Here is a 16494-nt window from a genome sequence, read left to right on the forward strand (position 1 = left end):
TGGTGACGAATGCCGACCTGTGTTTCCCGCAACTAAAGGACCCAGAAAGAGCAACAAAAGCATTATCGTGTGCGAGGATGGGTCACTGTACCTTAATCTTACTTTGTTTGTTCGTAGGTTCCTCATTGCGGGAGTGGTGCACTGTGGCCGTGGTTTCCTGGCAGGGAGCACAGCGGTATTCAACAACGGAGGAACTTTCCCTGTCCGCTGTCTGTGAGAACGACTCCCAGCCAATGAAAACACTTGGACTGTATTTTAAACAGCAGCTACGTGGTAAAACTCACCTTGGCACATTCAGCTACTTAACCGGCACTGATGAGGCACACGCCGAAACGCGTCTGCCGGACGCTGATACTGTGGACATCGCGAAGCTTGATAAATGTGCACCGGTGGAAATAAATCACTTTTGGGAAACCTGAGCATGTGTCAGACCTGTCTTTTTAAAAAAGCAGGATTGGAGGAGTATATATAAATATATATATATATATATATATATATATATATATATATATATATATATATATATATATATATATATATATATATATATATATATATATTTAAATAGATATATAAAATTAAATATTTTGTACAACAATATTTTTTACATCAAAATATCCCCCCTCCTGATATTTTTGTACTTACCTGTTTAAGTATAGGGAGTCAATATTTTTGCATTCTATATTTGTTATCAAAATTTTTTACTTCTATATTTTTTACATCGATATTTTGTCAGTGAACCGACAGGTATATGACACTTATACATAAATATTCCAGCATTTCATCAAAATTTACTGTCCCGTAATCCACTCAATAAGTTGTACCTATACCCATTTTCTTCTTTCCCCAGCTTTTTTCCCCTTGCGAGAATATAACAATATCTCAAGGTTGTAAATTGCCAGGAGTCACGCAAGCCATTGCTGGAAAGAGGAGGGGATTGATCGAGCCAAGCAGATGCTATACATAATTGGTACCCCCACATGGAGACAAACAAACACTTGAGCTGGATAAGGAACCTCTTCCCTATGCATGCCCAACAAAATAAGTTGGGGGGAGGGATATTTTAATTTTCAGATTTTTCTCAAGGAATTTATCTATCACCATTTTAATCTCATCTAACGCAGGGCAGGTTCCAAACATATGTACCAGATCTCTCTCCAAACACTGACATTTAGGACAACTAATACCTGTATTGCTCCCCCCATTTAGCAATTTTCCCTGGGGGTGTAGTATAGGTCAAAAATCGTTTTATAGTGTTGTTCTACTAAATTAGCAGACAGCAATATAGAGTGACCCAGTTCAAGTGACTCTAAAAACGAGTTATCAGAAGCCCCCAATGTTATTTGCCATTTCTAAGATTGCTTCTCCAAATCATTTTTCGAGAGAGAGTTTTAAACTCCATGTACCCAACCAATCATAAAAGGTGGCCCCTCACTAAAAGATCTATAAGTTCTATTCTGCTAAAGCCCAGTGCCCCCTCACCATTTGATTAGAACATTCCTGACTTGCAGATATTTAAAAAAAATCCTTCTGAGGAATCTCAAACTTCAACCATAATTCCTCACAAGATAGGAAGCCATTGAGTTGTGAAGTCCACTAGCTAACTCAAGCCCTTACCCTTATATCCTGTCATATAGGAGTCCCTACAGATCCCCGGGAGAAGGGCTTTTCATGTACCAGGGTATAGAAATTAAATTGGTCCAGCCCCAGTTTTTTTCACAAAGCTGCCCAGATCTTATAGGCTCCCTGAATGGTCTTTTTTAATTTGTAAGGCTGTCTGGAGCAATGGTGGAATCTTGCATATCACAATTTTGTTTATTTAGAGGCCTCAGTGTGTGTACATGGTGGGGTGCACAGTAGATTATTGGATGTGACCCGGGGTCTGATTAGATATATCTGAGGGTAACGGAGGGCCCTCGGAAAATCTCTTGCTCTTGAAAATTATGAGATTCTTATATTATGATGGAATGTACACCTAGAGGGAAAACTCCAAAGCAAGGATGTATTCTCCTGTTGTCCAGGGTGGTCAACTGGGAGGGAGGGCATTGGGGCGCTTTATAGGAACCATAATTCAGGCCATGGCCGGCCTCACTGCTTCACAGCGGTGGAGGGGGAGTGGGCCTGGGGCCAGAGGGGGTAGATATGGGTAAGTAGTTGGGGAAGGGACAGAGATCAGGGGGTCCTTGAGGGAGGGTTGGGTTGCAACACAGAGAGGTATTATGTCGCAGCTGTTGGCTGTAGTGAAACGTATATCAGCAAAATCAGAGAATAGAATTTTAACCAAATGTTGGGTTCTTCTTTGTTGGTGAAATTTAACAAGAAAAACATTAAGAAGAACATACCGGCCGTTTTCTGCAGTCGATCTGCATACAGTAAGGTTCGCCGTATCTGGGAACCATCGTGGAGTCTACAGACATCCCGTTTAACATTTCGGAAAAGATGAAATCTAAAATATGGCCGGTACGAAGTCAGTGGCATAATTCAAGATCGAGCTTTACGCCGACACTGTGTACATAGTCATCGCCACCTTGGCGATACCTGTCCTTGAATTATATACAGATGAACCCTTTATAAAAGTGGACCCAGCAATCATTGGGCGGTAAACATATGAAGAGTCAATATCAGTCACGCATATAGAGCGTGTGACACACACTCGAACCTGGGATTTTAAACAGGGGACAATTCTCCACTTTGAGAAAAGGATCTGTATTACTCAGACAACCACTTACAGTTTTAGTCATTATTATAAAAGAGACAACATATCCCTATCGTCTTGATAAAGGTGATGCCCATCAAGCTTGAACACCGAAACGCGTCAACGCCTTCTTGTCATAAATCCGAGGAACGATTAGGGTGTCATTAATTAGCTATCTGGGTGACACTGTTCTTTGATTTTAATCGGATTGAAATAACAATTTGTGATGATGATCTATGTGATACATTCTGCTTGTCTCTTATGTATAACACACTGCTATTAATTTAGAGGTGTGCTATTACATAACTGTGATTTTAATCTTGTGTTTTGATTATTTGTATCAATAAATTTGTATTAGATTCTTTAATTTCTGCTGTATTACATTTTTTATCGCTTGTGTTTTATGATTTGATTTATGTTAAGGGTTTCTATTGACCACCCCACACCAGTTTGCATGAGGTATGTTTGTATGTTAGTTATCTAAATAACTGTTGCCAAGGGTACCCCCTTTGTTTGCAAAATAATTACACAGTGTTGTCACACAAGATTGCCTTTTACATTGTGTTTCCTGACCGGTCTGGTCACAGATGACCCGATGGTATTTGATTGACTCGATAAAAAATTGGCATTATGGCCTATCACTATTATAGTTTGTGGGGATCTTAATATTCATTTAGGTGGCAGATTATTTGAGGTGGGATTCAGTTCTTATGATGGGCGCACACCCCATGTGTTTAAAGTCCTATTTACGGAGAGACCATGGATTAACATATACTTGGAGCAATATGAGGCCTCCAGATCCGGGGTTTACATACTTTTCAGGCCACAAAAGAAACACGTCCGTCTAGACTATTTTTTTTTATCATTCATGGTTTGACCCAAAACTATAAGGTGGAAAATGTCCTCTGGTTATCTCCGGACATAACCCCATGGTATTAGAATTGGTTACTGAAGGCCTTGAGAGGTCAAAATCGAATTGGATATTTGAGCGTGCTCTGTTAGGTGAAGAAGATTATGTGAGACTCATAGATAGATGGATACTAACATTTATGGAAGAAAACAGGGGGGACCGCTCTTGGTCTAATCCGGAACACCTTCAAGGCAGGAGTGTGCGGGACACAATCAGATTTAGCCTGAACAGGCAAAGAAAAGAGAAACATCAAATGACGACACTGTCTGACGCTTTGACTTATGCTGAATCCACACTAATATAAGCAACACTAGATGGGGCAGAGTTTGAGAAAGTACAGTATAACAGCATTGGCTAAATCTGCAATCACTGAGATCTCAGCAAGAAAGACTGCAGAGAAGTATGCTGTTTGGAAGAAAGATAGCTATGAATATAGTGAAAGGGTAATCCATCTTCACGCTATTAGAGTTTGGCAAAAAACCACACGTGGAGAGATCAAAGAGCTGAGGATGTCCAATGGGCATAGTATTGGTGATCCTGATGGGATGGGATTTTTCGAGGGTTTTATCAAGATCTCTACAGTGAGGATGTGAAGTGGGGGAGGATGGGATGATATATAGTTTTTTAAGACAATCCCCTCTCCGAAATTTAACACCACAGATAAAGAATCACTAAATTCAACCCCTATGTGGGAGGAAATAAGGAGCGCTATAACAAGTTTACTATAGGAAAAGTGGTCAGTACTGACAAGATCCCTATTAAGTTCTATAAACTAGATACATTTTTGACAGAGTTGTTCATTGGTATCTATGAGGGCTTGACCCCCCGGGTTGTGGCAAACTGCGAATATAGTGTTTTTTCTAAACACAAAAAAATCCTTCGTACTTGGGTCATGCTGCCCTATAACGCTGTTGAACAGTGACACTAAATTCTATTTATGAGTATTAGCCACTCGACTGTCATGTAGAGTCGGCATAGTTGTCTCTCCTAGGCAAAACTGTTCGATTCCACTGAGGGGTACCATTGATTATATACAACTGGTCATTACTCTATTAGCTGCCTCTATGGTTGCAGGAGACTTTATGGCATCATTTTATTAGATGTAGAAAAAGTGTTTGATAAGGTCTCCTGGATATACTTGTGGGTTGTAATGAATAGGGTTGGTATTGGTCTTGGGAAACATTATAGCAGTAAAAGCCTTATATAGCAATCCTGCAGCTAAGGTAGCACTTTTGGGAGGAGACTCTGAACAGATAGCAATTCAACGCAGTGCAAGGCAGGGGTGTCCATGTTCCACTTCTTTTTGGCCTATATATAGATCCCAAAATACTGATGGAGCAAGGATTCGCACGTAAAGCGACTTGCTTGAACTCATGAACCTCAAGTAACGTTAATTAACTAATCAATATGTTTGTCTTATTAATTTGCCCCTTTTCCGACACTTTTGGGGTGTCCAAGTGAAGCTTGCTTATGTGTTTACTAATCCTAATACGCTTGCAACCTAAAATGGCTGCTGCTACGCGGGAATTTCTACTGCGCATGCGCCGGTCATAATCATGTGACGTACTCGCAGTTCTGGAGGGATTCTGTTCGCATCTGCGCATTAGAGCTAAAATGGCTGCTTTGTGTTCTCACATGCGAGAAGCTTGCATTACTGCTTTTGCTAAGCTGTTCGTTCTGCTTAACCTTAATGCTATAGTTTGTTATAAAGTAATGGGTATAGAGTAGAAGTTCATGGTATACAGTGTATTCATTTTTTCTGTGTTCTAAAAGTGTTTATTTTCCATTTTATGGTACATTACGAAATATGGCCTGTTGTCCCTTGCTGCACTCCATCTTGCTTGAAACTGCGTCTGCCCGAGATCTGCGAGTCTCCACAGCAGTGACCTTTGAAATCCAGCCAGTTGGTAACACCAGCCAAGATGCGCCTGGGAAGACAACTCTCACCTAGTCGAAGAAGCTGAACAGTACTAAAACTATTACATTGTATACAATTTCAAGGGGAGTGTATGAAAATTCTAATGAGGAGCCTGAGAAAGCTCAAATTTTAAGTGGTATGATGACCTGTCCTTTTCTTCTGTCCAATCGGAATTGGGGATCCTTACACTTGCAACATTGGGGGATGGTACACTGACCTGTAAAACAGTATAACTAGCCTAGGTTTAGCTAGAGAAATTGTCCGACTTGTCCGAATAGCTGACCTGTCACTGACCCAACGCACTCAATAGCGGATCGAGAACAGCACTCTGTCAGACAGACTCGCTGACCCAATCGGGACCTTAAGTGCTTGGCGAAGCACTTTGCTGGGGAAAATTGATACCCAATCGGGGTTCTGACTGATAGCTGCAGAGAGGGTGTAGCGCAGGCATTGCAACTGAACTGCGGGTGCTGGTCTCAACTTTCGGTGGTCCTGTCCTGATCCTAATCTGATCTACCCTGTCCTGGTTTCCATACTGCACCTGCTGGCCTACTGGCAACTGCATTCCTTGGGGTTTCCTTCTGTCTTTTTAACTGACCCGTGGCCAGGGTTGGTTTTCACTCCGTTCTAGGTAAATATAAATCTGTGTGGGAAACATACAGTACCTTTTTGCGTAAAGTTACAATTGCATATGTTCCTTTTTCTCTCCCCCCGCCTTGTGAGACATTATTAAAATCGTGATTCTTGCTATTTTAGTATGATCCAATTTTCTCCTATTCTTTAGAACTGAAAATAAAGAACTGTTCATGAAATTCAGATGTTCCTTTTCTTTACCCTCCTTTAGCCGAACTAAAGTGGTTGCTCTGAACTATTAGCGTGTTCCATTTTTTTCCCCTATAGCTACATGGTTACTTCATTTTCGTCATTACAAATTGAGTACCTTTTTTGCCTTAACCACCCATTGACAGTGATTAAACTGTGATTTATAGCATGTCCCTTATTTTTCCCCGTCCTTTAGAGAACTCCATTTAAATCCAATTTCTGTGAAGTTCATTATAGCATGTTTCCTGTTCTTACCTCTCTTTAGACTTCTAGATGGTAGGCATAATGTATCTTTTGCACAGTTATACTCTTTTCATGATTCTGGTTATTGATAGTTTGCTTGCTGTAAACCTTATGCTCTCAACCCTTGAAGAAGACTAGATAAAGGTTTTCAAAACTTCTCGAGTCTGTGGTTATTATAAAAGAGTGCAAATGTTATAAATGTTATTTGACTGCCTTTCTTTACACTAACTCCCTGATCCATTGTGGTCATAGGTACCAGTGACAAGGATTGGTAAGTTAATGGTATAGGAATCAGTAGGATTAAAAGACTGGCAGTAGAGTGTAGGTTACCTGATTAAGTCGATATGGTGAATTGAATTATGGGCCCAGGCGTATACATGGTAAAATTTTAGTCGGTGACCTGCGCACTCTATCAGTATTTTTCTGGTAGCAGAGTTATGGTTAGGGATTAGTTAAGATAGGTAGGTAGGTAAACTGCTGCTAACTGTAAACATTAAAATTGCTGCTAAATAAGAATCGATCGATCAAATCTAAATTGTTGAAATTTATTGAAATGTTTTGAAATATTTTGATATGCTGCTATATTGATTTATGTATTAACAAAACCCGTTTGTGATTGTTATATGTTTGTGTGGAATCCCCAGGGGCAGAATAGCGAGTGGTAAGTGGAAGCCACATCGCTGCAAGGTCACTTGCTTGCAGGAAAGATGGTGCATGGTTGGGCAGAACTGGAAGCACCAATTAGGGTTTTCTGTATGAATGTATGAATAAATGATAGCAAAGAGTTCGCTGGCAAAACTTCTATTGTGAGATAACCTAGTAAGGGTCACACGGAAGGAGTAGCAGGTTCGTCTAAGCTTGATTGATAGCAAAGGGGTTCACTGGTGAAACTTTGGCCTTAGTATATATCCCTGAGTGGATGCGTCCGAAGGAGTAGCAGGTTCTCTAATGCTTGTGTGAAGGGTAGGCAGAAAAGATCTACTCGCAGTATATGAAAAGTAAACAGAAGGGATTTACTTGCAGTGAAACAAATCTTTTCTTTCTAGACACTCGAGTACAGTGGCGAATGTTTTGCGTTGTAAATTAAAACAGAGCACTTGCACTTTAAATAAAGAATTGAATTTTACGATACCTTGTGAAGGAGGGAGTCAATTGCGTAGCTGGTATTGGTCGAGACAGCGGGTGTGCAGCCGAGATAGCATTGTAAAGGAGGGGTGAGCACAGGAGTGTGGGAACTCGTTTTCGAGAAAAGCCGCGCACTCATTGGTTGAAATTGTTTGAAACCGCATAGTTGGTTGGTTGCAGAAAAATAAAAGACACACTAGTATTGGAAGTAATTTGTAAACGGAGTAAGTGATTTTTGAAATTTATATGTGGTATCCAACTCATCCAGAGATTCGACCTGATCCAAGATATCAAGGTTTTGCTAGAGATCAGTCGTTAAGAGGCAGACCTAACATTATGTACGGAAGTAAGAGGAAAATGACATTTGTAGACAAAGTAAAGAATTATTTAAAAAAAGACAAGCCCATTAAAACTAGAGAAGGAGTTATCATTCCACCACCTAATACTCCCGCATCATATATGTTGTTTGACAGAGGCTACCATGCTTGTGTATGGTTAGAAAATTAGGTGGAATATACTAAAGATGACGGAATTTTAGCATTTCCCTTGGAAGGTACATTTAATGGGAGAATTTTGTTTAATTTAAGGACCCGAATGAATGATTTACATCCCAGACCTAGACTGCCGCAATATGAGGCCTTAGAAGAATGGGAAACAGAGGCTTTTGAGCGAGACAGACCCAGAATTGACAAATGCTTAAGTAAATTTTAACCCAAGATACAGAAAGAAACCAGAGAGAAAAGAATGAAACAGTGGAGACAGAACATGATGGTAGAGGGACTATACCCTGTATTACCAGTAGAAGAGCCTATGGGAGGGAAAAGGACAGAGAAAACAAAACATTTAATGACCAGTGGGGATTCAGACGATGATTATCTGGAGGATTTGTTAATGAAGAATCCACCACCTTATAATGAGGAACCCAGATCCCTAAGTACGAGAAACCCATTCCTGAAACCTAATTATGGTGAGGGACCAAGTATGGCAAATCCAAGTGCCCCGAGTTATAACCCTCCTTTGATTCCGCAGATAGTACATGAAACCTCCATGGAAAAGGTATTACAGGATAGGGAACGAGAGGCTTTAGTTAAGCAAAGAACTGAACTAATCCAGAAAATCTCCCAATTGAATATAAGTCCTGAAGCCCTGACGATCCCAGTAACTAGTGGCCCAGTTGTTCCTGTGTACGGGGATAAGCAAGCTAGTCCAAAAGCTCCAATTATAACCCCACCTGTAGTACAGCAGAGAAAAGAGCCCATGATAATAGACGATCAAGCAAGTGAATGTGAATCTGTGATTTCCCTAATGGGAACCAGAAGGGAGTTCACAGAGAAAGAACACTCCTTTTAGTTCAAGAGAAGTTCAAATTGAGTCATCTTCTGGTACCAGAAGTGCTACGGTAGTGACTCCTGAGGAAATCGACAGATGGACCAGAGAACTAGAAAAACCAAATCCCCAGCCAAAACCATTAGCTATATATAAACTGAGAATAGAATTGGAGGAACTGATAGCTGGGAATGTGGGTTTGGACAGATTGGTCACCCTTAGTGAAGAGGAATTATTATTCATTTGCAAAGTATCACCCGAAATACCAGAGTATACCATGAGAAATTAATGGACACCGCGGCTAGTATGGGAATAGACATTGGCAGATCTAAAGTGTTGCAAAAACCTTACAGAGCAGAATTCTAGGACAAAGATTTGGAAAATATGAACGTGTCAGGGAAAAAGGTACAGATAAGAGAATTACTAAATTTATTGCAAAAATGGGGAGATTTAGAAAAATGGTAAGCCAGGTGGGCAAAGAAAAAGGAAGAGAGTAGATCAAAACAAATGACTTCTGAATATGTTGTAAAAGAAGCAGAAAAGGTGGAAAAATTATATCCTATGGGAGAAGTGCCAGGTGAAGGATATGTACATGTTCCGTGGTCCCGACAGGATATTGTGTCCTTTACAAATGACTTCCCAAAATTGCGAGAAAAAAACCAGTAGAATGGTACAGACAGGTCGAGAGATTTGTGAAGGTTTCAAAATGCCTTCTGAAAGATTTGGATGGGTTCTTTGACATTGTAGTTCCCGTAGACTTGTGGACAGAATGTAAAATTGATGTTGATTGGCCATAAAAGAAGATGCAGTCTACCCAAATACTCGACAGAATAAAATGAGTGCAGAAGTAAAAGCAGGGGTTGCTATAAAAATCAAACGGTTGCTAGAAGCAGGCATTTTGCAAGAAGTGTTGAGCAGTCCTTATAACTCACCGATAATTGGCATAAAGAAACCAAGTGGTAAGTACAGGGTCGTACAGGACCTGAGCAAGGTTAATAAAATTGTTGTTCCTTGCTGTCCTGTTGTGCCAAACCCTGCAGTGATTCTATACCAAATACCATGGAATGCTGGATGTTTTACTGTCATTGACTTGTGTCATGCATTCTTTTCGATTCCATTGCATCCAGACAGCAAATTTCTTTTCTCATTTGAATTCGACAGCCATGTCTACGTCTGGAATCGTGTTCCTCAAGGGAACACGATTCCAGACACAGAAAGTCCTTAGATTTTTAATCAGATTCTGAAAAAATGCCTTTAATCTCTGATATTGCCCGGGAAATCAGTCCTGGTGCAATATATAGACGACCTCTTGGTGGCGTCTAAAAGCAGGAAAGACTGTGTTGTCGACACCATTGCCTTACTGAACCATTTAGGTGAAGGTGGACATAAAGGGGTCGATTCCGATTCGGGAAGAACCGCTCCGAATAGCCGGAGCGTTTTTCCCGTACGAATCGCACCCTGCAACGTCCCCCGTACGTACGACGAAGTACGATTCGTACCAGGAGCCGTACTCCGTACGAGTCGAACAAGACACCGTACGACTCTAATCGCCGTACGATTCTCCCTCGGAACCCGCGGTACGCGCCATCTGTACGGTTCGCGGCTGGTTTTTACGACCCAGCAAGTACGATACGTGTCGGGTACGCACCGTACGACCCTTTTTCTACGGGAGCTGAAAACAGCCGTAAAAGCAGAGTTCGCACTGAAACAGGTATGGAATGGCCCCCTGGGTACGGTGCGTACCCCCCCATGATCGCAGGGGTACACACCGTACCCCTGCGATCATGGGGTGTACGAGCCGTACCCCCATTGTACGATCGGTGTACGAGCCGTACCCCATGTACGATCGGTGTACGAGCCGTACCCCCATTGTACAATCGGTGTATGAGCCGTACCCCATGTATGATGGGGGTACGGCTCGTACACCGATCGTACAATGGGGGTACGGCTCGTACACCGATCGTACATGGGGTACGGCTCATACACCGATCGTACAATGGGGGTACGGCTCGTACACCGATCGTACATGGGGTACGGCTCGTACACCTATCGTACAATGGGGGTACGGCTTGTACACCGATCATACATGGGGTACGGCTCGTACACCGATCGTACAATGGGGGTACGGCTCGTACACACCATGATCACAGGGGTACGGTGCATACCCCTGCGATCATGGGGTGTACGGACCGTACGGTGCGTATGTGTTTGTGTGCTTTTCCATATGACTCGCCCTTACCTGACGTGGACTGTACGAATCGCGTCCTCATACCCCGGTCCGGATCGTACTCGTCAGGTCGTACGGCATGTGTACGAGTCGTACGGTATGTGTACGAGTCGTACAGTTTAAGCCTTGCAATACGTACGGAATGCGACGATTTGGACGGATTCACGGAATACGGATCGTACTTCGCCACTCGGACGGACGGGTACGATTCGTACGGAGAGGGCTCCGGATACAAATCGTACGGACGTTTTTTTCCCCGAATCGGAATCGACCCCAAAGTGTCGCTAGAAAAATGACAATTCTGTACCACATCAGTGAAATATCTGGGGCACCAGATAGAGAGAGGTGTCAGGAAAGTTACCACAGAAAGGATTAGAATAATTCAAAACATGGAGCTGCCCAATACCCAGAAAGAAATCAGAATGTTTCTTGGAGTGGTAGGATACTGCAGGCAATGGATTGTGGGATTTGTAGTAATAGCAAGACCATTGATAAAAATGACAAAGAAAGTGGAGTGGGATGACGAAAGCATGACTTCTTTTGTGAAATTGCGAGAATGTCTGTGTACAGCTCCTGCATTAGGAATGCCTGACTACTCGAAGGAGTTTGCATTGTTTTGTGACACACGAGACAATTGTGCACTTTCAGTCCTGACCCAAATTCATGGCTTAACCAGACGTCCTGTGGCATATTTTTCTTCCACATTGGACCCAGTGGCAGCTGGATTACCCGGATGCTTGAAAGCCGTAGCCGCGACATGCATGAGTCTTGAACAAAGTGAATCTATTGTTATGGGACATCCTGTAACTGTATATGTTCCACATGCTGTTGTCATTTTGCTGACGAGAACAAAAACTCAGTATCTCACACCGAGTCAGCTGACTAAGTATGAGAGAATCCTTGTAGGTGCAGGAAACGTGACCATGGCCAGGTGTAATATTTTGAATCCAGCTACCCTACTACCAAATTCACTCTCAGCAGAAGTGAAGGGAGAAGTTGAACATGACTGCATTGATCTGACCGAATATAGTACTAAACCACGCCCAGACATAAAGGAAGAGCCTTTAATTGATGAAGATTATGAGCTGTTTGTAGATGGCTCATGCACGAGACATGAGGAAGGAGGCTTAAGCGCTGCTTACTCAGTATGTACTTTGGGAGGTCCAGTGGAAGCATCCTTTTTGCATGGAGTCAAGTCTGCACAGGTAGCTGAATTGGTTGCATTGGCAAGAGCCTGTAAATTTTGGAAAAACTTGAAAATAACCATATCCCAGTGTAGCCAATGGATATGTTGTCCCCACAGAATCTTTCAAGTAACAGAGGCTAAATAGACACTTTAAAATAAATGCCAGATATTTTCTAAGTTAGATTTCACAACTTTCAATGTAGCCTGGAGCATTTTGCATTCTGGTCATGGTACTTATTTCACAAGGAGGATTCCAGGTCTTGAAAGCAGGTAGATATGTTGCCCCGAAAATAAAAGAAAGTTACTTTATCCTTCTCTTACCCAGCCTGTAGGTAGACTCACCAACTCCACTAGATCTTCATATCTGCTTTTTTTCAAGCAGGTATCTGACTGATAGAAGTCTGGAAAATAGCATAACACAAACGTCTAAGGGCCTGAGGTACAAACTGCATTGTGTCATCAGTAAAGCTGTACTAAAGTAGTACTAACTCAGGTACTACAAAATGCTGTTTACTAACCTATGTGCAGAGACCTGCACCTCTGCCACTCATATCTTTTCTCTGCTTAGATCTGTGCCTTTTGCGTAGAGATCTCTGCATACATCGGTATACTTTTTTGCTAGTAACTGGGAGACCGACCAAGGAGTAGTTGGAAAATAGGGAAAGGGGAAAACGGGTAATTTCTACTCCTAAATGGGTGATGTTTATGGAGATGGAAGAGGGGTTTAGGAAGGGACATGGAAAATACAAACACACACACAGAAAAGTATACTAGTCACAAATTACACTTCCAAAGTTACTACAGGCTAAAAAGGTCCTAAAACAGTAGTAAATGTACTCCAGCGGAGCCGTGGAGAAAGTCTAGAACCACACATGACCACTCACAGGGAATGAAGGCGGCAGGGACTTAATATAATTCCCTATAGAAAATTATAATAAGCACATTCAATTAGTTCAAATTTAAATTAAATACATTTGAATCATTTTCAGCGTTAAAAAACCTGATTAAATTAAATACTATTTTATCATTTAATACATTAATAACTTATTTTTTAAACATTAATACATTGAACTTTTAAAACAATAAAAATGCCAGTGAAGGTGGGTTTAAAAATGTTTCTTTTAAAATAATATTTACACATTAAAATAGCATAAGATGGAGAGTTGCAGCAATCTAGATGGCTTAAAATGATGGCCTGCATCACTAACTGATGGGACGTATTCAGCAGAAAAGAATGTAGCTTGTTCAAATGTTTCAGTAAGAATAAGCTGGTGGAAGAAAGTTTTCCAACCTGCAGTGCCACCTGAGTTCATTATTAAAAAAGCACAACCACATTGAATTCCAAAGCAACAGGAGCAGGTTGAGGGCCAAGCTGGATGGGTCAGAAGCCGAGAGGAAATGTTTGTTGCCTGTTCTTTCCTGAGATCTCAATTTTGTCCTTGTTTAGTTTCAGGGAATGTCTGCTCATCCAATCAACTATTAATAACATACAGCCGTGAAAAATAGTGCCTCCGTTGTGGCCCTGATCATCATCAGATCAATCTCAGTATTGTCAGTGTAATTCATCAAACTAAGGCCTGTCCGGTGAATCACTTGTGCCAAAGGATGACCATAAAGACTGAAAAGAGTCCAGATAAAGGAAGAATCTTGAAGGATTCCTTGTGAAATAACTTTGAAATCCGACTGATAAGGTGCAAGGTAGACTGCTGGCGAACTCAATATAGGACAGAGTCTTTGATGCAAGCTTTGTGTAGACGTTTGATCAGTATAGCCATGATAACTTATTGAATGCAGCAGACTAATCAAGCAAGACAAGCGCAGAAGAACTGACCTGATCAGCCAGCAATTGTAGGCCATCGCGTGCCAAGGCCAAACTAGTCTCCGTACTGTGGATAGGCCTCAAATCAGATTGGGCAGCATCTAAAATACGACTATAGGCCAAAACAGAGGATTGCTGCTTATTTATTAATAGCTCTTTCTATGATCTTAATGGTAAAGAGTAACAAGGAAATATAGCAAAAATAACTCATAATGGCAGGATTAACTACAGATTTGATTTGTGAGTTGTAGAGCGTGCAAATACCTAAAAGGTGTCCTGGAGCTAAAGAAACCTAAACTATGGAAAAAACATATGATTAAGCAGAAAATGCAAAAAACTATAGACTTAAGGGCATATGTAGGTAAAAAAGGTTTTGCGATTCTGAAAATTCGATTTTCTGCAAATTGCATTTGCCGAATCGCAAATCGCGATGTAGGTAAATAATCGCAAAAAACTAGCAATTACCAAAAAATCGCAGAATATTATAGCGATTACTCAAATAGCGATTCCTTAATAGCAAAATCACTAATAAGGAATCGCAATTTCGGAAAACAGCAATTCAGGTGCAGAATGATGACATCACAACCAAGAAGTGTGACTGCCCATGCTGCACCTGATTGCCAGCACCTGTGTCAGAGTCAGAAGCTGCCAGAGAGACTGTGAGGAGGGAGTGTAGTTTTTACTCAGCAGTTGCAGGAAGGCGAAATGGAGTCTCAGGGGAGTGAGAAGTTCTTGGAAATAACTCACTCCGTGTTCCAGAGGCAAGGTAAAGGAGAATCTGGAATGAGATTCAGGAGAAAGTGAACGCGATTGGCGTAACCCACCGCACAGTTGAAGACCTCCGCAAGCGGTGGTACGACATGCTCCAAAGGTCAAAGGAGAGGGTGGCCACCAGATTAGCTGAGGCAAAACTGACTGGAGGTGGGACCTCAACAGCACCAGAGCCGCCGCCCCTGGAGGAGTTGGTGGAGGGCACACTTATGCCTGAAACTGTGACTGGCGGGCCTGACCTGGACAGCTCCGAAAATACAGACATCAGACAAGGTAAGATGCATGCCAATATCCCCAAAACATACCCAGCCCACTTACAGCCCCAAACACCCAGCCTGAGTACAACTCCAGTACATGTCCACAAGCACACCCAGAATTGCATTATGTATGTATGTATGTATGTAGGTGTACTTTTATAGCGCAGTCCTGTCACCCCAAGGGCATCCTGGCGCTTGAAATCAACAGAATCACTGCATACGCTGCTCAGACAGCCCTGGGGAAGAGGTGTGTTTTCAGGGCTTTTCTAAACGGAAAGAAGTCCCTTTGGCTTCTTAAAGATGGTGGAAGCGAGTTCCAGAGCTTGGCCGCCGCGACACTAAACGAGCGGCCCCCCATTCGCACTCTCTGGAATCTCGGTACCACCAGCAGATGATCCGAAGAGGAGCGTAAAGAACGCTCCGGGGAATACCAGACAAACATGTTCTGTAGTGGAACCGGTCCTTGACCATGCACTGCCCTGAATACTAAACAGGCTGCTTTGTAGCATACCCGAAGGTGCACTGGCAGCCAGTGTAGGTCTCGTAGGGCTGCTGTTGAAGAACTGTGAGTGGGGCGGGAAAGAGCTAGCTTAGCAGCCAAGTTCTGTACCCGCTGCAACTTCCCCAGCAGTGTTTTTGGAGCCTCCAGAAGTAGCGCGTTACAGTAGTCAAGACGACTCAAGATGGTACCACGCACTACTTCGGGCCTAGCCTGCTCGGGAAGAAGGGGCAGAACTTTGCGCAGCATACGAAGCAGCATCATGCACGTGGAGATGGTCTTATTCACGTGCATATCTAGCTGCAAGTTGGGGCCAAAGATCACCCCCAAGTTTCGTGCCGACTCAGCCGCAGCCACCGTCTCAGGAAAGGTTGGGGGCCAAAAATGCTCCGGGAGTACCCGAGGAATCCGGTCAGTAGAACAGTACAGCACCTCGGTCTTAGTGCTGTTAAACTGCAAAGAATTAGACTGGAGCCACTCAGCTGTGGCCGACATACATCGGTGAAAGGCCTCCAGCGGAATTGCGTCCTTTACTTCCAGCGAGAAGACCAACTGGGTATCATCCGCATAGTTACATGCGGAGATACCAAATGATTTAATTAGTTGGACCAGAGGACGGAGGTAGAGATTGAAGAGTATCGGGCTGATGGCCGAGCCCTGTGGTACCCCCTGCCCTACCCTCCGCGCCTCCGAGCT

Source organism: Lissotriton helveticus, chromosome 3_1, assembly GCF_964261635.1.
Source record: "Lissotriton helveticus chromosome 3_1, aLisHel1.1, whole genome shotgun sequence".
Lineage (NCBI taxonomy): Eukaryota > Metazoa > Chordata > Amphibia > Caudata > Salamandridae > Lissotriton > Lissotriton helveticus.